Source organism: Lissotriton vulgaris, chromosome 9 (genome assembly GCF_964263255.1).
Source record: "Lissotriton vulgaris chromosome 9, aLisVul1.2, whole genome shotgun sequence".
NCBI classification, from domain to species: domain Eukaryota; kingdom Metazoa; phylum Chordata; class Amphibia; order Caudata; family Salamandridae; genus Lissotriton; species Lissotriton vulgaris.
The window spans coordinates 983,705,490-983,731,495 of record NC_141697.1 but is presented as its reverse complement, the minus strand read 5'-3'; the positions used below and the strand labels follow the sequence as shown (position 1 = coordinate 983,731,495).

Here is a 26,006-nt window from a genome sequence, read left to right as displayed (position 1 = left end):
TTCCCTTCTTATACAAAATATCACGCTTCAGGCAAACATTCCTTATTTTACAGTTGACAATTCACATATTTTCAATACAAAGAAAAAGCAAAGTCATGATGACAAGCCCACATTTCAATTTGTCCAACCCATAATCAATTACCCGGCAAGGTCCAGTATTTCCATCAGATATCGGCAGTCCCCAATAAATACGGGCACCTCCTCATCGTAAAGTTAGCCATAAAGAAAGAAACAAAGACAGGTGTGTGTAAGATCTAAACATGGTATGTGTGCGATGCGAGGTTTACAACATGTTGCGCCTTGATACTAATCTCGTTCGGCCACTGGGACAGGTACGGGCCGAACAAGTTTGGCTTCAGGCAGTGGAGTCAGCTTGCCCAGGTCACAGAGAAGTCGGCTAAGGTGTACGTGTCCCAAGGACTCGCACGGACACGATCATCCTTCGGTCAGCAGTCTAATGTGAGGGCAACCACAAAATGGCTGCGGTACACAAAATGGAACCCGTGGGTTCATGACAAAATCATCAAATACATAGTGAATCCATCGGCGTAGCATGACGAAAACACTCATGCATATCGCATTCGTCATTTGCGGTTCACTGATACCAAAATCGTCTATTTCCGACAACCTTTATTAAACGGGTTCAGAACACTGGACCACAGACCCTCTAACTACGGAACTACACCATTCAAAGAGGAAACAACATTCATCACACAGTTTTTATATGATATAGGGGCAGGTGTAGACACATTAATGTTTATATGTTAAACGCACATTTGACGTGCACCAAGCATTATTGATTAGCAGAACAAATGTTAAGGTGCATTTAGAATTACTGAGTGATGGGGCAAATATGAACATCTATAATGGTGACATTATTTACATGTTATGAATACTCTCAACATTGATGCCTATTAATTGCATTGACATAATGGTCAAAAATGTTCACATATTATGCACCCAATCCTGGCATATTGTTTGCATTGCTATAATGTTGTCAATTCTTGGCATTTTCTAATATTATCACTACTGCTGTTTCAGTCTGTATGTATACATAGAGAAGAATTTAGCTCTTGACCACGTTATACCATTTCCTGTTGCCCTGTGTTTATGCCATCCCAACCCCTTCTGTTCAATTCTGTCAGTTTAATTCGCCCCCTGTTATTATTATGTCTCTCCTGCAGTTTAGTTATACAACAATAACATAAGTACTTCTCAATGCAGTTCTATATTATGCCTATTATTTTTTTTGTCAGATGTCATTTTTTTCTTTTTTACATATGGGGAGATTGGCTGATTTGCTCACACTACAGATGTGGTGTTCAGAGACTTAATAAGCACTGGCTCAGCAAATAGTTCTCACCTTTGAGACTATTGGCTCTGCAATTGCCTTTTGTTCATGCTGTGTACAGCATGGGCATTGCCAACTGTGTCAATGATTTGTAGCCATGCATGACTGGTGCACAGTTTGGCTAAAAATAACAATAATGAAAGGACTATAATGCACCCATTTCTAATTCACTTTTAAGGGGGGAAAAAGCATATTAGTCCTGACTTCATCATAGTGCTTTTTAGGTCTCGCCTACGCAGCGTGCATGCGTTGCATAGGAGGAGATCTTTAGGAATCGATTCAGTTTTTCTGCCAAAAACGCGCACGCATTGCATTGGTTTCAATGGAAAAGCGTGCACGTTTGGCGATTCCCTTGCGGGAGCGAGCTTTGAAACCATCTGTTCGTAATTAATTTTCATACAGATGGTTCCCTTGCTCGCTCCTGCAAGGGAAACGCTGTGCGCGCTCTGGGCCGCACTCCACCACCCCTCCCCCTTGTTTTTCTTTCTTCTGAGCAAGTGTCATTCGTCAGTAGGTAGTCTCTTTGAAAGTGCGTGCTTTCGGTTAACAGTGCACCCAAAAGTCGGTAACATAGCCTCACCATTTCTGGGCAGTGTTAATTCACCGCCTTAAGTTTTCCCTTCTCAAAGGACGCAGGGGGGCAGAAAAACAAAACTTAAACATTGCTGTACTTAGTTTTTTCCTTATCAGTTGCGTCCACTTAGAAACATGTTATCTAACTTTGCTCTTGCATGGGAGAGGCTCATAAACTTGTGTTTTGCTAAGGGTGCAGTCTGTCTAAGTGAATGGTAAAGTGTCTTGTGCTCGTTGCGTGGGGTCGGGTTGATGGGAAGCGGGAAATAGCAACATTTTGCGTTACCTGTGTGCTGGAACTACCAGTTTACACCGATTGAGCAGAGCCCTGCCTTTAGTATTCTTCCTTTGTATCTACAATTTAAATATTTTTTGACCATCCAGAAGAAATACTGTATACCATGCTTCAGGGAGACGTGTATGCATAACCACATCCACAGAGTGTTATTCTATTGCAGTGTGTGGTAGCGATGCAGGAGAGATTTTTCCGTCGTAGCACTAACACTGGGAGGCCAGGCTGCAAGCGGAGTGTAAGCTCCTCCTGTGGCTCTGGGGACCAGGAGGCTGTTGTATTGCAATCCTTCTTTGTGGGAGTTAGAGCACTGTGTGGCAGTGTTCGCCCCCAGGGTGACAGGACAAAGGCGACCGCCCTCATTGCGGCTTCCTGTTTGTGCCCCGCCTTTCCGCAGGCAAGTGGACCTATGCTGTGTATGGAGGGGGTGGAGATCCATCACTGCTTTTCCAGCTCTCCTGACCAGATCTGGTTTCTCAGCCCCGCTCTCCTCCACCTCGGTGTCTGTTTGGATCTTCGGCAGAAGTTTGTACCCCTGACGCTTCCCCCCAGCCCTCACAGCTGGATTGTGGCTGCCAGAACTTGGACGGTCCCTTTCTATCAGTTGTTGCCTCGCCTCCCCTGGCTCAACTGGTCCCCCAGTGGTACCTAAAGACAAAAGGAAGGTGCACTACATGGACAAATCAAGAAGATATAAGTTCTTTGAAGGTTCTTCTTTTTTATTATAATACGAAGCTGATGGGCATAGTGGCGCGAGCTTCCATCGTTGCTGCGATGGAAGCTCGCGCCACTATGCCCGTCAGCTTCGTATTATGGATGCTCTGACTGGTTAATATACGAAAACTGTTCTTTCAAGCAGTCGGGACCTTCACCTTCTATCACTACTGTTTATCGCCTTACTGTGAAGGAAACCACAACACGTTGGTGTGATAAGAATATATTTATTTCCTGTCATCTTCCGACATATGGAATCCCTGAGGAGTGGACCTACGTAGAACTCACCTGAAACCATTTAGAATTATAGCCCTCCCTCAGTTATACTGCCAAAAAAATGTTCCTCTACCTACTAGGACCATCTATGCTCTTCCTGTGCGACGCTCACTGGACATTTACTTTCGGACATACGGTGTACTTGGGTTCGATTTCGGAAGCCCCTGTTATATCCTAATAGCCCTGACGAAGTTCCCGTGGCACAGGGGAACGAAACGCGTTGGCTGTGTGCCGCTGTTGTTTTCAAAGAAACTTAATAAAAAAGAAGAACCTTCAAAGAACTAATATCTTCTTGATTTGTCCATGTAGTGCACCTTCCTTTTGTCTTTAAGTCTTATTGTTAATAGGCATCTCTCAGCAGCAGGTGCTGGAAGTTGTTGCACTCAAAGTAATAAGTTTGAAACTAAGTGAAGTGAATGTGCTTGACCTGGGTCTGCTGCTGTGTTCTTATGTTGTTCTGGTCCCCCAGTGGTGGTGGCTCTGGAGGTGACATGTGTTTCCGCTAACTGCTACTATTTGCTGGTTTTCACAACAACATTTGGTCATTTAAAATGTGAGAGATGGTAAAAGCCTGTTTTTCTTTTTTTTACCCCGTGTTGTCTTGGTTGTGCTCAAACTTTAACGTGAAAGGGAGAGTACGTCTGCGCTAGATCGATTTTAGAGATACCACACAGAAATGTATTTACTTTTATTGTCCAATGAAGTCCCTAAAGCAGGGAGAGTATGTAACAACAACTTTCGCACTCCTCCAGAATGTGCCCTCATTAGTTGGATGCACTATGCAAGAATTTTCCAACGCTCGCATTGCAAATCATGGTTCATTATCTCTACTTGTGCTCTTGTCATGTTAACACAAATGTCATTTCTGTTTCCATTAATTCTAAAGGGCTACAACGTCTGATAATTTGCCACTGGTAGCACGCTTGCACAGGGGATTTGGGGATTTCTTTTTTTATGTGAGTATTATTTGTTCCACCTTAGATCTTAATTCTTTAATGGTCCATAACTTTTGCTATCAAATTAATCTTTACCCTATTCAATAGGGTAAAGGATTAATTTGGCAATAGGGCCTATTGGCAGTCCCACCGGCAACCGAGGATGGAATGGGTGAGGAGGAGCGTGGCTGTGACTCTGTCCTGAAATCACAAGCAAATGTTTATCAATATTACTAACATTACTTAACCAGAAAATCTGTTTTCTTGCAGCTGAAACGCCACCTTCGTGTGAAAAGCCATAATCATATAGGATTTCCTAGAAAAAAAAAACGTATATCCTGTGGGTATTTGTTATTCTTAATTTTGTAGACCATTTACATTGTACACCTGAACAGCGTCCTGCCTACATATGAGATGTTTTTGTCACCCTAGTATTGGTACTATAATAGGGGTCTGAAAGCGAGAATGCAATAATCAGACCTTCAAATAGCATGCAAAACTGAGTGTGAGAATATCATGAGCACCTGCAGGAGGGTGTCCGTTAATGATGTGTGAAGTGGTATGAAGAATAAAAGTTGGACACCTTTTATCCCGCAAGATCTGGAAGTTAAAACTGTTTCACTGGAATTCAATCTAATCAGAAGACCGTAATGAGGTAAGAAAATGGGTTTCCTTTTTTAAGACACCAGGTCCTATTGTTAAGTCCCAGTGACCATCCAATATACTTATTACGCATACTACATACTTATTCTTCATAGCTTTTGTCTTAATTGCCCAGTGTCGTTTTTCTGCACTTTTCTCTGCCTCTGCAAGCTAAGTCATTGCGATCACCCTATGTACTTATCAAGCATTTAGCTCTTCTATGGTTACTGTTTATATGCCTCATCGCTTGTGGTGGGATAAGAACACTCACATTGTGCAAAGTCACTTATTACTCGTTGTCATATTGTCTCTGCCTGGCCCTACGTTGAGACAGGGCAGGCGGAATGGGAAGGGGCGGGGAAACAGGAAATGACCTGGGGAAAAGGCAGTATGAAGGCGGGCACCAAAGAATAAAGACGTGCCTGAATCAGCTCCTGGCTCCGCGTCTTTCTTTGGGGGCAAACAATAGTACACTGGCGATGAGGATGGGATCTATACAGCCCACAGCACCTGTACCCCCGCCGTAAGCGTTCGGCCGAATACTCGAGAGCCGACAGCACCGCGACGAAAAGGCGCGAAGAAAGCGCGAAAATTGCAGAGGAATTCCACGCGTCGCCTGGACGCTGCCCAGCAGGAGCGCTGCTCAACAAGTGCAGCCCAAGCCCAAGAAATCCTCATCGCAACTCAGACTACACAGGGAATCGGTGGAGCTTCGGCAGCACGTGCAGAAGGCGCGAAAGCAACGAGGAGAAGTCTGGAGCCCCCCCCTTCCAAGAACTGTAAGTGACACAGAGCAAGCGAGGGGTGTGCCTGGATGCCTTATGAAATTGAGAGCAATTGAAGCCTGAAGCCTTACAACAACAAGTGAAGAGAACTAACTTGAGAGTCAGTGTGAAAGAAGAATTGTCCCGAACGGCGGACATATTGAAGTCAGGCGCTGGCCATAGACTCCCATTGGATTTTCGGTGGCGGCCATCTTAAGGTCAAGCAAGACCCAATAAGTGGAAAAAACACAGAATTTAAGTGACAGTTGGTTAAGCAGTTAACAAGTGGGATCAAGATGACCACCCAGCCTGATACCTCACGCCCCTCAAGCACTGGGGCAGAGGTCCAACTTCCACCGTCGCCTCAAGTATTTATGGGAGTATCCTACTTACGCCCACCAGACCCACTGGAACTGACCTCTGGAAACAGTATGGGACCCAAATGGAAGAGTTGGGCGGAGGACTTCGAAGACTTTAAGACTGGGTCCCAAGTGCAGGATTCCAAGCAAAAACTAATAGTGTTGCGAAACCTGGTTGGGAAGGACATTGCGCAGATTATCAAAGAACTGCCCACTGCAGGCGCCACCTCCTATGACGATGTAAATGGGGCCCTTGACCAGAAATTCCTACACAAACGCAACTTGGACAATGAGCGCTATACGTTCAACTTGGCGTCACAAGAAAAGGATGAATCTATGGGTCATTTCATCGTGCGCATCAGGCGCCTAGCCCGACATTGTGAGTTTGACACCTTCACCACAGAAGATGCATTGCGACTACGCATAATTGAAGGCTGCCAATCTGAATCCCTACGTCAGCGCTTATTAAAGAACACTACACGCTGGAAGAAATAGAGGAGATGACACGGATAAATGATCAAGCGGAAGATCACGCAAAAAAATATGGAAGCCACCAAGTCTGAAAAGAAAGGACAGGCCTTCAGAATGCAAGTCCGCACAGACACCAAACGTCGCTCGGACCACCACAAATCAAAAAAATTCACACAGACCTCCAGAGGGACGTCATCGCGTCATGGGACGTCATCGCGTCATGAACCACGACATGATAGAAGCAGCAGACCTGCGTCAAAGTGCTACAGGTGTGGCCAAGAATACCCTCACTCGGGGCAGTGCCCTGCCATTGGTCAACAATGCCACCGCTGTGGAAGAGACAATCATTTTGAAGTAGCCTGTCAAACGCAACAGTCTGAGCGGAAGACAACCATGTCACGGCCGACCATGCGCCACCATGCTCGAGCGATGAAAGGGAGAGAAGGACGTTCCTCTAGCTCGTCAAGATCGAGTGATCGCTAGGCCAGCTCATACAAGTCTATCAGTCAGGTTTTCCAGGACCACCCATTCAGTCACAGGTTCTTGACTGGTGATGTTCTGTGGATCCACTGGAGGGAGCCCACGAGTCGCGAACGAAAACGCCAGAAATGCCAGAAACGCCGACATCGCCGAAGCGAGACGGACGCAGTGGCTGCCGCTCCTGTCTCCTGTCTGCTGCTCCCTAAGCCGTGAAAGCTGTGAAGTCTGTGAGAGTCGACGTGAACGCCGAGAACGCTGAACGGAGCGGGAGAAAAAAAAGCTCGGGCACAGCGAGGCTCCAGCCCGGTCTACCCAGGGTCATGCTTTAGGCTCCACAGGCGGCAGGTGAGCGGCTGAGGCAGGCAGCAGTTTGGTGGACGAGCGGAGCGGAGCTGGGGGTGGAGTCACTCAGAAGCCACTCAGGACTTGGAGTTGAGGGGGGGATTGCAGAAGCAGGTTGGGGCTCATTTTTTTTTTTTTTTCATCTTTCTTCAACTCACCTGCATCAGTAAAGTCTTCTCTCCCACTCGTGGCCCCTCTACAGCCTAAGACCCGCTGTGGGGGTTTTCTTGATGGGGGCCCCTTGGAACATTGCCACGCCCGCTCCCCAGCCACAAACAAGCGACTATCAAGGCAAGACCCCATAGAACTGCATTGAATTGACTCTGGAAAATTCAGCGGAACAGAGAGACTGCGAGCACGGATGCCATTAGAGGCAGCTGCGAAGTAAGAGCCCGGGGGCGGTGGCCTAGGCCGGTCTGACTAGGTCCGACCTCGCCAGCGGTCCCCCCCTGTGTGCCCCGCTCGCTCCACCTAGATCTTCAGTGGTCGCCAACAGAAGGCAGATGCCGGGGGAAACACCTTACTGTTCGTCATTGATATACCGTAGCAACCACCTTGCTGTAAGTGACAGCCAAAACAGAGAAAAAACAATGAGGACTAGAAATTCGTCCTTATTGCAGGCACAAGAAAAGCCTCGACCACACAGAACAGCTAGGAGACGGAAGGCAAAACTTTTCTACCCCCCAGGCGCGGGTGGCCTTTACTCCGGACCTGGGATGTCGGAGGGGGGAACCCCGGGAACACCGGGTGCGACCGGTGCAACGCCGGCGTCCCTAGGATTACAAACTGCGTTCCCTGCACTGACATCGTCGCAAGTAGGGCAAGATGAGAGGCTTTATAACCCGGCTCACTCTATTCCCAGCCCCCGGGGAAATATCTCTTCAGGAAACAGAGACATAAGAAGCTTCTTCTACCCCCTGGCTACAAGTTCAGGCGCACCAATTAGTCCTTTAAGCTGCACTTCACTCAACAAAGACACAGAGGACAGCCCACCCTCTAGCCCCACTGCCTCACAAGCCCCAGGAAGGCCCCTGTCACCAAATATAACCACGCTACAGGGTGGCATATCTTCCAAGCCAGAAACTCCGGGTAGGGTAGCACCCACACCCGACTTAAATAGACCAACAACGCCCTTACACCGCTCACCAGAAGATACTCATTCGAACTCGACCCCAAATGGGGCCCTCGCGGCTGACATATCAAACAGCACATGTAGCGCACCCCCGGCAACCGGGGAGCACACGCCTGACGCAACCAGCCACACACATAAAATTTATGAGGGAGGAACCTTCACAGAAACACTGGCCCGGCACTCCCCACCTTTGAACTTGACACATCAGAGCCCCCGGGACCAAGATAAAACGACCTTGTTACCATCTTCAATGAGTAGAAGCTCGGATAGGGAGTGGAGAATCCCCCAGTGATCACAGACCATCTAACTCTGATCAATGAGACACTCATCTCTATGACAGGTGCGGCAATCATGCACGCCGACAAGCTCGATGCCCAGATAAACATCCTACAAACTGTTGCAAACTTAATATCTGGAATCGACTGTAAATTGGACCGTCTGAACTCGCTGATTCGCAGAGCACAGGACAGCACATACTTTAAGCCAGTGCCATGCTGCTGCAGTCCAATCCTGAACAACTTAAGAAAACTCCCGGACATCATGACCACACTAGTTGAGGACCTCAAAAATGAAGTCGGCAAAATCAAGGATCCGATCTCTCAGGAACCACTTCCACACCCTCCAATAACAGAAGACTTAAGAAACCCAACAAACCACTCTACACAGATTAATAAAGAAGATAAAACTGCCTGGGAGGCACCACTACCTATGCTCAGCAAGAGCACGTCAGACGCCACCCCTACCAAAACACAAAATCATGAGCCTCAGCACATTACCACATCAATCAGCCCAGACTTTCACATCTTATCAAGGAAAAACAAGAAAAAATAAAAAAAACTCAACAAGGGAAACAGAAACAAATCTCTTGCTCCCAGAACCATCCGGGAACGGCTACGGCCTGAGAATGCGATGTCCACCCACATCGTGAATCAGGAAACGACCAACCCGGGAGCAACTGTGAAAATACTGGAAACAATCAAGTCAAACGCAGAAGACACTCATCCGACTAACTCAGTAACAACCCCGCTTGTAACCCCCCAGCCAGTCTTAACAGCACCACACCTAAAACAAGCAATGGACCCCCATGGTCAAAGCTCCGCTGAAGCAATTCAAGCAAACCCAAACAGATACGACCTTCGGGTCGCTGCTTTATCAACATCCGCGAAGGTCTGCGCACCGCAAGCGTCCCTGACCATTACGGACCTGAGGGAAATCGAACAGCCGCCATTAACCGTAAGCGCCCCCAATCTGTCACTGATGGAGGCCCAACCACGACACTTCGGGCCATTGGGGTTAAACAGGCAGGACACAGCACAAATACCACAAACAGGAGGCCATGGGGCAGACTCACTCTGCCGAATAAGCCACCCCCAGGATCGCAAGATAACGTTGTACCCTGACTACGCCTCCCAGGGGACGTGGGATATTCTTAACCATAGCAATTTATTAAAACTTTTGCAAATATCCCAGGATTGGAGGGAACTAACACTACAGACATTGACACCATCTCTTTTCTCGAGCCAGATGCGGAGGAGAAAAACGAATCCACAGTGTTGATCTTCGTGAGCCCGCACAAGGCCGAGGTCCTGAGAAGCCAGCACAAGCTACTGGAAAGTTGGGGCATAATAATAAAATCTACGCGTACACAAAAATACCCACTCCCACTAAAACCTCAAACCGCACAATCCCAGAGGGGAAATATAGCTCAGAGAATTGGAGGGATCTCATGCCTGCACACCCACCCCATTGACGGGCCTCACATGGTGCCCATCCTCCAGGGGTCCAAAGGTGCCACAAATACTGGCCCAACCATCAGTACCCCAATTAAAATAACAACTAATACGAACCAGGGTACACGCATATGCGCAACCTTGGGACGCGTAAGTAAAGATTGGTCCTGGCTGCCGCTAGCATTAAACTCAAGATCCTAACACAGCCACGATGCCTCGAGCCACCTCTCTGCAACATGATCATCGTCCAACAAAACCCTCTAGACAGGGATTACCCCTGGGTTGTCTGAAAATCATGACTTGGAACGTCGCAGGGCTTAGGAGGCTGCTTCTCAATAAAAACGCTGTGACATTCATGGAAGAAGCAAACATCATCTGCATACAAGAATCCTGGCATCTCCACCCGCTTTCAATAAGAGGATACGCAGAATACGGAAAACCCGCAAAAAAGCCCAACACCTTCGGTAGACCGTCGGGGGGATATGCGTTTACATAAAGCACTCACTCAATCTGGAATTTGTGGTAATTCCTAATCTCCCGGACAATTTACAGGCAGGCATCCTGAAAGGCTGTCGCCTGACAAATGGACACATTGCGTTCTTATTAATTAACCTTTATCATAACTCACATGGGCCCATATCTAATCTGGCCACGCTGACAATGCTCCTCGAGACCTTAATCCTCCAACATCCGCCCTTGGAATGCATCATCCTTGGTGACTTCAATACCCATAATATAGGGATATCAACCACACGAAGACTCCAGCCTGAGTCCACCACTGCTCTGAATGACTTATTAAAAACGTACAAGCTGGCGACAGCGCACTCGGTCCTCTTAAATCTGAGTCCAGGGTCCCTTGTCGGCCCTACATATAACAACCAAACAACGATTGATTACATCATTCTCAGTGAAAAATTACAACCTCTCATGTCAAATTTTACAGTCCACCCGCGCAACGATAGCGACCACGCTGCCTTAACCATCACATTGAATCTCATAGTGGACACTCGTCACAGGCTCGAATACATTGGTGCATCAAATGGCGAAGATCTGATAAAGCTGCCTAGAAGAATTAAATGGGCACAGACCTCTATCACATCCTTTAACAACTGGGCAAACCAGTGGCCAGGCTGGCCACCGAATGAACACATAAAGGGCGCAATAGCAACCTGGAATGCCATCACTGAGACCCTGGCCGCGATCCTTCGCGGAACCTTAAAGAGCACATTTAACAGGGACTCTCAACCCACATATGGATACAAGGTGGAACTCAAAATCAGCGCCAAACAACTGAGTAAGAAGCGTAAACTCTTCTATAAACATGGCCCAAGCCCAATGAAGAAACAACTCCAAGAGGCCAGCAAAAGTCACTCAAAGAAGGTCTGGGAGGCAAAACGAGAACACTGCGAAGCACAATGGCTGAAAATCTTTGACCTACTGAGCCCAGGAAAATCGCAGGAGTTCTGGCACTACCTAAGCACACTCGGACGATGCACAAACCAGAGACAAAACTCCCTCGAGGCTCCCATCTGGGTCGCCCATGTAAAAGCCCTCTACATTGAAACCGGCCCCGTCATCAAACAAAATGAAACAATCAACGTTGGAGCTGACTCAGAGTCAATCACTGAGATGACTGCCCCGCCGGGAAGACTGTCGGTGTCCAAAATTCTAAAAAACATCAGACAAAATGGTGCCCCGGGGCCTAATGGCCTACCCGGACACTTATTTAAGGCTAACATCGACTTCTGGTCAAAGACCCTGACCCACCTGTACACCGAATGCTGGCTTCTGGGGGATGTCCCCGACTCATGGAGAGGCTCGCTACTACAGCCAATTCACAAAAAGGGTCCCAAATCTGAACCCTCAAACTATCGCCTGATTGCCCTTCTGGACATCGAGGGAAAAGCATATGCTAGTGCGATCCTGAGGGACCTTACAGACTGGACGAACGTTGAAGGTCTCCTTCCATTCTGTCAAACTGGATTTAGACCAGGGTCCGCCACAGTCGACAACATTACAGCACTCTCTTATCTGGTCCACCACGCTCGGACACGCAAAAGCCCCCCCTTATTCGCCTGCTTTATTGACTATTCGGCGGCGTTCGACGGGGTAGATCGTGCAATCCTGTAGAGAAAGCTGGCCCAATGGAACATCAACCCAGCTTTGTTGAGGGCGATCCAATCCTTGTATCATAAAACGTGGGTAAGAATCAAAGTCTTGAGGGATCACGCATCCGCAAAGATCAACACGGATCGTGGGCTAAAACAAGGGTGCGTGCTAGCCCCAATGCTATTTAATTTATATACAGCTGACATGGAGAGAGCCTTGTCTGGGGCAGCACTGCATACCCCAAAGATCGGCGGGGCAAAAATCCACTTTATGCAATACGCCAATGACCTGGTGCTTTTGGACCATACGAGAATTGGGCTACAAAAGGCGTTAACGGCACTCGCCGCATATAACGATAAAAATAAGCTTGTAGCAAATTCATCCAAGTCCAAAATCATTATTTTTGGAAAGTACCCAAAGAAAAAATCTTTAAAATGGCGGCTTGGCAACCTTTTACTGGAAAGCACTCAGCGGTACACTTACTTGGGCATTTGCTTTCAGGAGTCGGGGCTCTCTAGCGCGCACCTAAAGACTATTCAAGGCAAAGGCAAATCATTTGCAAGCTGCACGCTTCTTTATACAGCCCGTCCACAATGGCCATCCAACGTGTACTCAAAGCAAAATTAATGCCGGCCCTAAACTATGCTCTCCAAGCATTTCCAGGGAAACTGTACAAAGAACTAGAAAAAATTCACTGCAGAGCCTACAAGAGACTATTCCATCTTCTGAGGTGTATCAGAAACACTCTCGTCCGACTGTAGTTTTCACTCAACCAGCAATACTTGGAAGAGATGGCAGCCCTAAGCAAATACTACTTTTTAACAACGACTGCCAAGGAGAACACACTTAAGGCAACGCTAATATTGCATCTTCAGAGAACCAGGGAATCCTTGGTCGGCCACTCTCAAGGCGGCGAAGGATCATCTCAACCTTGCCATTGAGTCTTGGAATCCCGAACATGTCAGCTACACTGCCATCAAATACTCCATCAAAAAACAAGTGCGGGCGCGGTCAAGAGAACTGGACCTGGAGTCGCTGGCAAAAAAAAACCTACACGTGTCCTTGGTCCTACCACATATCCTGCATAATCCCAAACACCACCTCAAGCAGGCTGTGGGCCGTGCAGCCCTTCACAAGATCTTAGCCTACAGACTACACCCGCTGCCTCTCAAAGAACTATATGCCCTCGGCACGGCCGGCTCAGAACTCCGGGAATGCAGGCTCTGCAGGTACAAACGTGAGTCATTGGCCCACCTACTATTCTGCTGCCCGGCCCTGCGCATGGCCCGCAATTTCTATCTTAGGCCAATTCTAAGACAATCAGGATTCTGCACGGTAAAGGAGGCGACCACCTACCTCTATACCCTGACAACGGTAAAGCATATGGCCTCCTTCGGAAAGTTCATTTACCAGACACGAACTCTGCTGATGGCACGGGAGGGCCTCCCCTCATAGAGACTTAGCAGATCCACGTCTTAATATGATCCTCACTCATCGCTACCCCGCCCCTTGGGCGGCACAAACTCCTTTGGTTTTAACTTTTGTAATTTTGTAACTTTGTATTTCGTTTTAATGTAATGGTTTTGAGTAACCAAACAGTAAAAGAATTCATTCATTCATTCATTCATTCATTCATTCATACAAGTCTCGAAGATCAACGTCCAGAGAATCATCGCCACACACACCCGTGTCACAAGACAGTGACGAATATATATGCATGGTGTCAGATCCGGACCGACTAAAGAAGTACCCCAAACTGGACATCAGAATAGGAAATCACCCTGCGAAATTTGTGCTAGACTCAGGAGCCTCTTTGAACTACATCTGCACCCTTGAATACCAAAGCATGAAACCCAGACCAAAACTAGAACCAGCAGCAGTCCGAGTTTACACATGGATGTCCAGGAAACTGTTGCCATGTCTAGGCCAGTTTAGCAAGACACTAACCTACAAGGACAGACAAATCCAAGCCTACATTCACGTAGTTGAAGTTCCCGATGCAGCAGACTGTCTCCTCAGTCTGCCAACCGCAGAACGATTGAAGCTCGTAGACCTCCTCTACATGATAGAAGATGTCCCAGATATCGTCAGTAAATTTCCGAACCTCTTCAAGGGCCTAGGAAAACTCAACCAGTTCAAAGTCAAGTTGCACATTGATGAGCAAGTAACGCCTGTGGCGCAACATCACAGAAAGGTACCATTTCACCTACAACAGGCAGTAGATGATGAACTACAAGACCTACTAAGGACAGATATCATCGAACGCTCCTCAGGACCCACACCCTGGGTATCGCCGGTGGTGGTAGTACCTAAGAAAGGGCAAGACAACAAAGTGCGCTTGTGCGTGGACATGCGCAGGCCCAACACGGCCATTGAAAGGGAGCGACATCCGGGACCCCACATTAGCGACATGATCGCTCGCCTCAATGGGGCGACAGTCTTCTCGAAATTGGACCTCAATAAGGGATACCACCAATTAGAACTGCACGAGAAGTCACGTTACATCCCAACATTCACAACTCATCAAGGGCTTTTCCGTTACAAACGCCTTAATTTCGGGATATCCTCGGCCGCCGAGATATTCCAAGAAGCCATCTGTCAAGTGATTCAAGGTATCTCAAATGCTTACAACTACAGCGATGATATCTTGGTATTTGGAAACAATCAAACTGAACACGACACAGCCCTAAACAGAGTCTGCCACGCACTGCTAAACGCCAATCTTACTTTGAACCCCGTCAAATGTGAATTTCACAAATCAACCCTAAAATTTTATGGTCACATCTTCTCCAAGGACGGCATGAAACCTGACCCAGAGAAAGTATCAGCCCTTGCAGATACTCCACAACCAAAAGACGTCAGTGACCTCCGATCATTTCTAGGGATGGCAAGCTATTGCGCCCGATATATCAAAGACTATGCAACTATCAGCTACCCACTCAGAGAACTCACCTGTCAGGGCCAACAATTCTTATGGACACCTGCCTGCGGCCAAGCATTCAACAAAATCAAGAAGGCTGTGAGTTCTGCCATCAACCTCGCATACTTTGACACCAAGCGAAAGACTGAAGTAACTGTTGACGCCAGCCCAGTGGGACTAGGCGCTATCCTCGCACAATACCATGAGGACTCTGATCAACGACACATAGTCGCTTATGCCAGTCGCAGTCTCACTGGCATTGAAAAGGCATACTCGCAGCCTGAGAAGGAGAGCCTTGCTGTCGTATGGCCTGCAAGCATTTCCACCTTTTTGTATACGGAAAGCACTTTACCCTTATCACGGACCACCAGGCTCTCGTCACAATATTTGGGAATCCTAGAGCCAAAATGCCCCCGCGCATTGAGAGATGGGGATTGCGTCTCCAAGACTATGTCTATACCATCATTCATAAGCCTGGAAAATCAGAGAATCCAGCAGACTACATGTCCCGACACCCTCAACCACATTCCAAGGAAAAGTGCTCCCTGGCAGAGGAATACATCCACTTCGTCATTGATAATGCTTGTCCTCCCACCGTACCACTGGAGGCTATCCGTGAGGCATCCATCCAAGACCCCACCTTTCAAGACATCATGGATCGCATCCGTACTAACTCATGGAGACACTTACAGGATACCTCTCAAAACACTGCTCATGCCACTCAAGAACTTGTGGCATTCAAACATGTTCAAGATGAGCTGTCAATCAGCGCAGATGGTTTACTGCTGAGGGGAGGGAGGATAGTAATCCCACAGAGATTACGGCAAGGAATCATCAACCTGGCCCACGAAGGTCACAGAGGAATAGTCGCCACCAAGAAAGCGCTCAGGGAACGTGTCTGGTTCCCGCTACTCGATCAGATGGTGGAAAACACACTCAAGGACTGCACCTCGTGCCAGCTAGTAAGTCGCGACGAACCGCCGGCACCTTTGCAGATGTCAGAACTACCGGACGGGGTATGGCAACAAGTGGCCATCGATTTCTTCGGCCCTCTAAAGTCGGGCAAGTACATCGTCGTTATCATGGCCGAATATTCTCGATTCCCCATCGCACATCAAGTGTCCTCCACCAAAGCGACTGCAGTAATCCCCATCCTTGATGAGACCTTCGCAGCTTGGGGTATCCCCGTAGGAGTAAAATCAGGCAATGGGCCATCGTTCAATAGCCACGAGTTCGCTGAATTTGCAAAACATCTCAATTTCAAGCACAGGAAGATAACACCGCTATGGCCCCAAGCCAATGAGCGATTTATGGGGACACTTAAGAAGGCAGTCCAACAAGCCGAACTGGCTCACCGTGACATACAACAAATTCTAAACGAAGTACTGCGGGCGTATCGCACCACGCCTCACAGTACCACAAATCAATGCCCGGCCACCCTAATCCTGGGAAGAGTTCCTCGCACACGGCTACCTACCCTGAACAACTCCTCTCAATCTCAAACGGTGACCACTGACCATGACACATTGGTCAAACGAGACCACGACAAGAAGCTGAAGATGAAAATCTACGCTAACAAAACGGAGACATGCAAAACATGCGGACATCCAAGAGGGAGACTGGGTGATGGTCAAACGCGATCGCACAACGAAAGCAGACAGTCGATACCTTGCTCACCCCCTGCGAGTCTCCAGTCGGAAAGGGACCATGATCACAGCAGAGGCTGATCACAAACGAATAACCCGAAACATATCACACTTTAAAAGGTGCACACCCACTGGTTGTGACGAAACCCGAATCCATGACTCCAGCGCTGACTCCCTGAGTCAGAGCGAGAACAGTGACCGAGATCGCTTCAGCCCGGCAAGACATGAAGATGCTGGAGATCACCGGGCACCAGAACTGGAACAGCCCGGCCGTCCACGAAGACGCATCAAACGACTAGAAAGTCTCATCGAAGAACTCTAAGAGACAGTAAGACTGTTTGTACAAAAGGGGGAGGTGTCATATCGGCTCTGCCTGGCCCTACGTTGAGACAGGGCAGGCGGAATGGGAAGGGGTGGGGAAACAGGAAATGACCTGGGGAAAAGGCAGTATGGAGGCGGGCACCAAAAAATAAAGACGTGCCTGAATCAGCTCCTGGCTCTGCGTCTTTCTTTGGGGGCAAACGATAGTACACTTGTGGCAGGTGAAGTGGTTTACACGCTACAATGTTGTTGTGCCCACCCTGAGCCAAGAGCAGCTCTCCCTATGCACCTCAAGCTCTGATCTCTCCAGATGGACCACTTGCACCCTGAGATAGGAGCAGCCCTCTGCCTGCATCACGTTTTATTCACATTTCTCCAATCTTCTCTCCATCTCCGCTTCTTCCCTGTCTCTCTTCCCCTATTTCTCTCTCCTTCAGCTCATACATAATTGTGAAGGGAAAAAGAGGCTGATCTTTCGCCTTGCGCGGCCTTATATGCTGCAGTCCCCGAGCGCCACCCAATGACGCCATGGGCGACCATCCTTTGTGGCGACACGGATGAAGGACTCTCCACCTTGGCTCCTGCCCGTGGAGCGACTAATGGCGCCCCTCTGCTATATGCCGGGGGCGCCTTCATAAGCAGACTTATTGGATTTGCTAATGCTTGTTTGTCTCCCCCTTCCTCGTTTTAATAGTCCCCACTTATGTTGTCTGTCAGTTGCCACAGAAAGCGATCCCATTCCTGTCACTTTTGATTCTTTCAATTCTTTAGCATTTTCTACCTTATACTATGTCGAATAAATAAGAATACCATTCTTTTCTTTGAAAATTGTGACGTTAGACGTTTTACATTTTGACGAGACTATTTTGAATTATTGATGTTATATTGTCTCGGACGGGGGGAAACGACGGATTCCCGTCTAGCTAAAAAATATATAATTTCCTGTAACCTATCACTCACAGGTTAAAAGTGCTGTAACTGCTGCTCATGATGCATAATTGTATTTATATTAGAGAAGATAACTCTAAAGACGTGTGTCTGCTCCCCCTTTGTGCTTTAAAACTCTGGTTAATGCCCCCCCCCCTTCATTCAAAGTCTTAGAACACGTCTCTTCTCTTTTCTTATCGTCTGCTCCTCTGAAGCATTCCCCAAATATAGACGCGATCCTCCCGGCCCGGGTGCCTTCCCAGCAGGCAGGGCTCTGTGCAGACCCTTCATGCTATTTTTAACCCACCCTCCTTGCACTGCCGTCAGCTCTGGCCCTATTTTGGAGGCAGCTTCGACTGAACCAAGATGCAGTATCGGAGCGCACGTGCGCCGCGGCGCGGGTCCGTCCATTGAAGCTGGGAGAAGAGGGGTTTGGGGGACTGGGGTTTGCACTGGAAGAACTCTCCGGGCCTGCGCAATTTCCGGTTGGTATGTGCTAGTCCTCATTTTGGGGGATTGATGCTACAGCACCCCCATGTTCACTGCATTTGAGGACTTCCTGTTCACAGTTTGACAGATTAGGATGACACACCCCCAGTCTCACAGTTTTTTTGGGCAGTGAGTGGTGATATACATTTAAGGGGCTTGTTGCTACAACACCACCAGGCTCATAGCATCAGACCGCTGAGGTCCCCGTGTCAGTGTTTTGGTGTCGCAGAGCCCCGAGGCTGACAGCACTTGAGGGGTGTGGTTACCACATCACACTTCGCAGATCTGTCCTGTGATTTCAGTTCACCTGCTACGAATATATTTCCCCAGGAGCATTGATTGACTGTCTTATTCTAAGGACCTTTCACCATGTAGACCTCGAGCTGGGGTGATCTTGCGTACTCGTGCACACCTAAAGATCCCGAGGGTATAGACCACACCCACATTGAACAGTGAGTATTAATTGTGTGCGTTTGTGGTGGGAGGGGAGTAGTGGTGCAGTGGGTTGTCTGTATGGAGAATTTCCAGATGCCTAGACATCTGGAAACTAACAGGTGTCTGGCTGTTGCAGGACATACCTAGGAAAGGTGGTTGTGTGTTTGCGCCAACCACAGTATCCAAACACCCAGTACCCCTATCGACCTTTCAGCTACCCTATAGGGAAGTGGGAATACATATGCACCCAAAGTTTGGGTAACACATTTGGCAGCCCCAGACAGAAGAAAGATTACAATTTATTGTAGGGGAGTAAAAGAGGATTCTGTACGTGTCCTTGTGACCTGTTCCACCCCAGGAGCACTATTTGACTGTTTCAAATCTAGTTTTGCTCCTGAATTTCAAGTCCAGGATATTGTGGGATACTAGTGCCGTGGATACATTTTCGTGGTGCAAAATATCTAAAGGTAAGAATGTACAGATTTATATACCAAACTCCAAATACATGTCCATTGGCAATCTATATCTTCAAGGTACATAGATGAGGAGTTAAGAATAGCAGATCTATACTTCCCTGTGTGCAGTTAACTTTTGATATTCTGTTTTAATATTTTGACCACAATATTAGTGTACCCCACTGTTCTTGTATTCAATTTTCAAGTGTCCAGTCACAAAATGCCATAATGTAGACCTAATGAATTCATATTTCATGGCCCATCCCACACACAATTGCTAAAACAAGAGACCAGTTCAACAAAGGAGTTTTGGCTTTGTGAAGTAATATGAACCATAAAGGCTCAATCCAGAAATTAATCCAGACGTGTCAACATAGATAAAGAGATTTCTATATATTTTAAGGAAACATGCAAAAGGTAGACTGTGTGTCAAATATAATTAATCAATGTCTGTCATTATTGTGTATCAATTATGTAATTGATATAGCTGGGCTGATGAAATGAGTGATACCAAAATATGGCATATCCATGTATGTATATATGTATATTGCGGCAAACTGAAAAATAAGAAAATGGTGGGTCACTATTTGTTATAAATAAATTGGGGAGGGGAGCATGAGTGGGGTCCAACTCCATAACCCATTTTTGGCCCTGGGTACCCCATTTTACGGGGCCATGTTCCTTAACTAAGAGGAGACACCACTTCCCTCCAGAGCCTTAAAATGCCCTGGGGACCTCATCCTGGGGCCAAACTCAATAAAAAAGGGAGGGGACTGCAACACCCCCTGAGCCTTCACAGGTTCTGTGAAACCTCATACCCCTGGGGTCTGAATTGAACAATAAAGGGGAGGGGGGCGCCCGGGCCCTCTCCCCGAGCCTTAAAATGTCACAGTGATCCCATTCGTCTGGGCTGGCTCAATTACTCTGTCCCGGGAGGCCCACCAATGGGACAGAGTAGATTCCCTGCCCAAATCAGTGCAAGCATGGAGGATTGTAGTACAGTCAGTGCAGTGCCTAATTTGTAAACAAAATGACAGGGCTCTAGTCAGAAGGCCTCTGCAGGTTGCACCACCCATTGCAATGCTGTCATTGCCAATGAGAGTACCTACACAACTACTACTAACTGGCAGACTAGAAGTGTGACAATTCAGCCTATTCCAGGCCTCCAAAGCTAAACAAATGAATGTCTGACAAAATATCGAAAACAAAAATATTGATATACAAAAATATCGGAACAAAAATATCGAAGTCAAAAATATAGGAATCCTATCCCCAACAAGGTAAGTACAAAAATATCGAAAATAAAATATAGAATGACAAAAATATCGTTTTTTGTAAAATATCGTTTTTTTTAAATATAATAAAAATGTAATATTAACAAAATAATACTTATAAATGTAATAAACATATTTAAAAATGTACTATAATATTTAAAATTAATACATAATATAATACAAATTAATGTTAATAAATATATAATACATAATGTATTTTTCATTAATAATAACTCTAAATTAATTATTGTCATAACTAAAAAACAAATAAAAATGTAATAAATTACTAATACATTTATTTACATAAAATATTCACATAAATAACAATTAATAACAACATAATACTAATAAAAAAGCTAAATACATTTTAGATAGCGTATGAGTAAAAATTACTATTCCCACTCCAGAGAGTGCGACAGTAGGGAAACTGTTGGATAGTGTAGCAGTAACAATTACTATTCCCACTCCACAGAGTGCAACAGTAGGGAAAGTTTTGGATAGCGTAGGGGTAACTATTACAATTCCTACTCCAGAGAGTGCAACAGTAGGGAACGGTTTGGATAGCGTAGGGGTAAAAATTACTATTCCCACTCCAGAGAGTGCAACAGTAGAGAAAGTGTTGGATAGCGTCAGGGTAACAATTACTATTCCAACTCCAGAGAGTGCAACAGTAGGGAAAGTGTTGGATAGCGTAGGATTAAAAATTACTATTCCAACTCCAGAGAGTGCAACAGTAGGGAAAGTGTTGGATAGTGTCAGGGTAACAATTACTATTCCAACTCCAGAGAGTGCAACAGTAGGGAAAGTGTTGGATAGCGTAGGATTAAAAATTACTATTCCAACTCCAGAGAGTGCAACAGTAGGGAAAGTGTTGGATAGCGTAGGTTTAAAAATTACTATTCCAACTCCAGAGAGTGCAACAGTAGGGAAAGTGTTGGATAGCGTAGGGGTGACAATTACTATTCAAACTCCAGAGAGTGCAACAGTAGGGAAAGTGTTGGATAGCGTAGGATTAAAAATTACTATTTCCACTCCAGAGAATGCAACAGTAGGGAAAGTGTTGGATAGTGTAGGGGTAACAATTACTATTCCAACTCCAGAGAGTGCAACAGTAGGGGAAGTGTTGGATAGCGTAGGATTAAAAATTACTATTCTAACTCCAGAGAGTGCAACAGTAGGGAAAGTGTTGGATAGCGTAGGGGTAACAATTACTATTCCAATTCCAGAGAGTGCAACAGTAGGGAAAGTGTTGGATAGCGTAGGGGTAACAAATACTATTCCCACTCCAGAGTGCAACAGTAGGGAAAGTGTTGGATAGCGTAGGGGTAACAATTACTATTCCAACTCCAGAGAGTGCAACAGTAGGGAAAGTGTTGGATAGCATAGGGGTAAAAATTACTATTCCCACTCCAGAGAGTGCAACAGTAGGGAAAGTGTTGGCTAGCGTAGGGGTAACAATTACTATTCCAACTCCAGAGAGTGCAACAGTAGGGAAAGTGTTGGATAGCGTAGAGGTTTAAATTACATACTTATAAATTACATATATCAATTAATTAATTATTTAAAATTAATAACCAATTAATTAAATTTATTTACCAATTAATAAAAATAAATGTATGCTTCCTACTAATTAATAATTAATTCTACATAAGGAAATTACTTCCCACCCTATTCCCCTATAAACCCATAACCCGCTACAGAACATATTTATCAATTAATTAAAAATAATTACCAAAATAATTAAATATAATTACCAATTATTTTTAATTAATGTATGATTCCTACTAATTAATAATTATTTAAACATTATTACATTACTTCCAACCCTATTCCCCTATAAACCCATAACCCGCTACAGAACATAATTATCAATTAATCAATTAATTAAAATTATTTACAAATAATTCTCAATTAATAAATTAATAATTCCTACTAATTAATACTTAATTTAACATAATTAAATTACTTCCCACCCTATTCCCCTATAAACCCATAACCCGCTACAGAACATATTTATCAATTAATCAATTAATTAAAATTAATTAAAACTTAATTCTCAATTAATTAATTAATAATTCCTACTAATTAATAATTATTTTAACATAATTAAATTACTTCCCACCCTATTCCCCTATAAACCCATAACCCGCTACAGAACATATTTATCAATTAATCAATTAATTAAAATTAATTAAAAATTAATTCTCAATTAATTAATGAATAATTCCTACTAATTAATAATTAATTTAACATAATAAAATTACTTCCCACCCTATTCCCCTATAAACCCACAACCCGCTACAGTACTAAAAGACAATATTTAATTAAATTATATTAAAAATAAATAATAAAACATAATAAATACAATATAATATACACAAAATGTATTTAAAAATCGATATTAGTAACATCGAAATTATTTATTTCGATATTATTGACATCGATATTTAAAACTTCGAAATTACTAATATCATACTAATATCAATATTAAGACTGTCGATATTACTTACCTTCTATATTATGTCCCATCGATATTTAAACTTCGATATAATTGTATATCGAAATTTAAAACTCGATATTTTGTCTGTGTACCAAACAAATAGCTTGGGCAGCAGGCAGTAGTTGTTTTTAATGCATACTGAATTAATAAACAATTGCTGTCCTGCTCATCTTTAATTTATACAAACCGCGCCTCCATGTGGCAGCTGTCATAAATGCTAGTGTTGACAATTAAGTGCTGGGGCCGAGCACCGAAAACCACCGGCTCAAATTATGCACTGGTCCAGTGGCATATACTGTATTTCAGGACAATGGAGTGCTGTAGAATGGAGTAGCGTAGACTGGAATAGCGCACACTCCAGTAGTGTACCATCAAGTGGGGCATAGTTGAATAGCATATAGTGGAATAGCCTAAAGTTGAGTTGCAAACAATGGAATAGCATATAGTTGCGAGCCATACAGTTTAGGGACGTCCAGTAAAGTGGCATACACAAAAGTGTAATTAAATTCAGTGGCGAACAGTATAATAGCGTAGAATATAGTGGTGTAGACTGGATTGGCGTACATTGGTGTTGGGTGGAGTAGAAATGAGTAACATACAGTGGATTATTGTACAATACAGTGGCGTGTACTGGAGTGGCATACTCTAAATAGTGTACAGTGGAGTGGCATAAGGTCGACTGTTGTACATTGGAGTGGCATAAGGTGGAGTGTGTAAATTAAAGGAAGCATACTGATAGTTTGTGTAAAGATGTCAATGTTATATCTACAAAATATATATTAGAATATGTAAATATAAATTTTCTGGTTGTATATGTAAATAGTGTAGGTAATGTTAAACTTATATGTTGTATAAAACATAGGTATATCTTGTGGTATGGTATATGATAGTAAGTTCATGGTATTCCATGGTCCATGCTGAGAACTGGCAATGTGATTAGTTGATGGCTGTGCTTACCAATTTTGCATTATTGTATTGTCAGCATTTCACAGCATTCTGGGTTAGGGTCTTACACATAGGTTAACAGCAATTAAACCTAATACTTAACTATTACCACTTTATTTAAGTGGTAAAAGGTTAACTTTAAAAAGAAAAAAATAGTATATATAATCGACATACAGATTTTTGTAAATTTTGACCCTTATAACTTTGCACACGTTTGACGAATGTCCACCAAATTTTGTAGACCAGTTGCACCCGTTTCATTGTTGGAGGAGTAAAAGTTTTGCGGGGATTAGTCAGGGGGGTGCAAAGAAAAAAGGGGGCTCCCAAAATTTGCTCAAATCCAATGTATTTTACATATGCTTTTATAGTTTGCATAGTGTGTAAACAGTCATTCGTAACATTTGACAGAATTACATATAGTGGTGCATAGATGATTATTTTGGGTAGTGCAGGTAAGTAGTGTAGCTGTTCTATAAGTTTTTTTAAATAAACAATTTAATTGTTTTTAAACAAACTACCAGCAGCAGTCAAATACAGTATATGTAGGAAGGTGGATACCTGACTATGGTTACCCCCAGCTTTTTGCCTAGTGTTTAGCTGGTTTTCGACTTAGTTGGCCTCGGATTCTGCTAATCAGGGCCCCAGGCTATCTGCTCTCACTGTAAAATGGACTTAATGTACTTTAGGTACATCTCCGATTGGACATTGGGTCACCTTATGAGCCCCTGTATAGTGTACCATAGGTACCCAGGGCATAGGTGCATCCAAGGCCCACCAGGGGCTGCAGCATGTATTATGTCACCCCTGGCTGGCCATACAAATTGACACAACTGGCTGATCACTCGGCTTGGGGCAAGGTGGTGTAATCACCCTTTGCTTTAGATATAGTATACCTATATCTAACCTTATATATAGACACATATACACATATAAGTCACTCCTATGACAGGCCTTAACAATCCTGGAGGCAGAGGGCTTGGTTTTATGTGAGATGGTGATCTAGCATGAGCTGAGCCTGTCTGCAGCTTTTGGAACCATGTCCTTATAGCTGTTCTATGATATAGCCATACCACATACTCTTAAGTGCATTATAATCCTCGCGGTTACTTGCTAACTTTGGTTTGGCTTTATCAAAACATGTCGTGTAAGGTGTCATACGCTTTAGAATACTACCCCCTCGCCAGTTCTGGCGACGGGGGTAGCATTCCACCCTTCTAGAGGGAGAAGACATGTTGTTCCTATTAATCCCGGTTAAAGTTAACCAGAGCCTCAGCATCACAAAATGGATGCTGCTGCCACAGACACAAGTCTGACCTCCTGCTGCTGGGAGTCCTTCCAGCGAGGGAGGCTTGGCCAATAGGTTTCCTGTCTTGGGAGGTGCTAGCACCACCCCAGACAGCCCATAGTGTATTGGGGCAGGGAGGGCTGAATGAAAAAAGACACTGCCTGGGGCACACAAGGTGCTCCATGCATAGTCCGGTTGAAACCAGTTGCTGGGGCACTCCAGCCCCAGCTCTGGCACGAAACTGGACAAAGGGAAAGGGGTGTAACCACCCCCTTCCCTGGTCCCACCCATAGGAGGGACCTAGCAGGTAATCCAGCCCCTTTAATCAGTATAAAGGTAGGAGCTGAGTCAAGAGACTTTAGATTTATCCTGAACTGAAACTTGAAACAAAACTCTGGCCCTTCGACATTCTTTTGCAACTAGAAGACTGAAGAATCTCCCTTGTGGTCGAGGAGTGACCACCCTGTGCAAACAGGCACCATCCAGCGATCTGCGGTTTGCTTTGTCAATGCTCCTGCCGGAGCCCGAGCACAGAGCCTGACAAGAATCAGACTTCCAGACTTCCTTGAGCCCGATCCACAGCCACAGCAAAGCTGAGACCCGTGGAGGCGACGAGAGACGTGGAACTGTTCATCTTGA

At 45.3% G+C, this 26,006-nt stretch overlaps 1 protein-coding gene across 1 annotated transcript in view; it reads left to right on the top strand.

Moving 5' to 3' along the window:
- Nucleotides 1-18,435: 18,435 nt before the first annotated feature.
- The window catches only part of LSMEM2 (leucine rich single-pass membrane protein 2), a 68,261-nt gene continuing 60,690 nt past the window's right edge, over nt 18,436-26,006 (top strand). Inside the window, exon 1 of the mRNA XM_086936816.1 lies at nt 18,436-18,925. The gene's annotated coding sequence lies outside the window, so the exon portion shown is untranslated. The remainder of the gene's footprint in view (nt 18,926-26,006) is intronic.